The 1,888-nt window shown below is 41.4% G+C and overlaps 1 long non-coding RNA gene across 1 annotated transcript in view; it reads left to right on the top strand.

The window, feature by feature from the left end:
- The window catches only part of LOC105505554, a 24,813-nt gene that overhangs the window by 8,986 nt on the left and 13,939 nt on the right, over positions 1-1,888 (top strand). Inside the window, exon 3 of the long non-coding RNA XR_001000766.1 lies at positions 1,234-1,376. This is a non-coding gene — a long non-coding RNA (uncharacterized LOC105505554). The remainder of the gene's footprint in view (positions 1-1,233; positions 1,377-1,888) is intronic.

The following is a 1,888-nucleotide window of genomic DNA, read 5'->3' as shown; positions in this document are numbered from 1 at the left end:
AAAGAAAGAAGAGGTGATAGCCATTGGAGCCATTGGAATCTTAGTCTCCATATTCATAGTAAAACCTCTTGTAAACATTTACCTAAATACTTTCTTTTCTTTATTTTTTTTGAGACAGAGTCTCTCGACATGTCACCCAGTTCGTCTCGAACTCCTGACCTCGTGATCCCCCCCTTGGCCTCCCAAAATGCTGGGATTACAGGCATGAGCCACTGCACCCGGCCCAGTTTTCCTATCTGTAAAATGAGGGCATTGGATGCACAGGTCTCTTAAGAGACCATTTTAATGGGAAGTTAGGATGTTAAGAACAGAGAAAATCATTAAGCTCTAGCAGGAAAATCCTGCTGGTGTCAGAGATAGACTGTTGAATTCACTGGGTTAACTGCAAAGCACTGCCCTATTTCCTATGATCGTTTGAATATTGCTGCCTTCTCCTCAGGCGCCCACCACCACATCCAGCTAATTTTCGTTTTGTTTTGTTTTTAGTAGAGACAGGGTTTCACCACATTGGCTAGGCTGGTCTTGAACTCCTGACCTCAAGTGATCCACCCCTCGCAGCATCCCAAAGTGCTGGGATTACAGATGTGAGCCACCATGTGCGGCCTGCCTAAATACTTTCTAAAACCTACTTTTACTTTGAGCCTATACCATCTCAAGATTTATCAAATGCCATATATTTACCACCAGTTTTACAAAATAACGCAGTACCATAGCTCCTTTCTGGTAGTGAACCGATATCCTCATCTACCTAGAATATAAGCAAAAAAAGCAAAAAGGTCCCAGAACAACAAATAGTGATGGAATGCAGCCAGCCCATGCGCAGATACTCAGATACTAGGGTCATGGCTGAGGCTGCATTTGGAACAACAGTGAGGGAAGAGATGGCAGGCCTACAAATGTAGACACGAGGGCTCAGAATGCAGAGTTGCAGGGTCAGATAAGCAGAGTATTAAATGAAGGACATTGTAATGAAATTAGGTACAGACGTGTCATTTGTGGAGTCTCCGTTTTCTTTACAGCAAAATAGGGATAAACACTTCTTTCCTTGCAAATTGTTTTGAAAACAAAAAAGAGATTAAACATGTAAAGCACTTAGCACAATAGTTAACATATACTAATTATTCAATAAAGGATAACTACTATTATAATTAGTGGGAGCAATATTTAATTGTGACATTAAGAAGACAAAGTGTTAATAATTTTGTTTAATTTCCATAATTTTATTCCTTCCAGAGGAAACTTTTAGTTACAAGCACATAAATAAATAAAATCAAACTCAACTGGAATGACGTTCCTGAGGATGGAGATACATTTTTTGTTGACCCATTTAAACGTGAACATTAAGTGATAATCAGTCTCCAGTCAGAAAGTCCCAGGTTAGTAAATCTGAATACATTCTCTTGCTTGTCTTCTTCTACAGACAAAAGGAAGGGGACATTTGATTTGCACCTTGCCCCAGTCCATATAGATCATAGGGAGGTACAGGTACCACTACTCCACTGACAAGATGCTTTTCTATACGGCACTGAAGAGGCCCAAGGAGGAAAGTGATTGACTTGCTCTTTGGGAGTTTATTAATATAATCGGGTTCACAGTATAAAAGACAGTGATGTTCCTGAAGCCCTTTCTAGGCCAAATGTGTTATTATGCAAAACAGCAACTTCACGAAGCCAGCTTCGGGAAGTCTAAGATGCTTCCTCAGCAAGACAGTGCCTGCAGACTCACTGCAGCAAAACTCTGCATTGCACCTTTCAGCACACACATGGAAAGGTCTTTGGAGAACTGCCTATTTTTCACAGCCAGAGACAGTAATGCTACTGCCAATTAAAAGACCACTTAGGGCCGGGCGCGGTGGCTCAAGCCTGTAATCCCAGCACTTTGGGAGGCC

This window comes from Colobus angolensis, unplaced genomic scaffold (assembly GCF_000951035.1).
Source record: "Colobus angolensis palliatus isolate OR3802 unplaced genomic scaffold, Cang.pa_1.0 Scaffold126, whole genome shotgun sequence".
NCBI classification, from domain to species: Eukaryota; Metazoa; Chordata; class Mammalia; order Primates; family Cercopithecidae; genus Colobus; species Colobus angolensis.
This window is presented reverse-complemented; position numbering and strand designations above follow the sequence as displayed.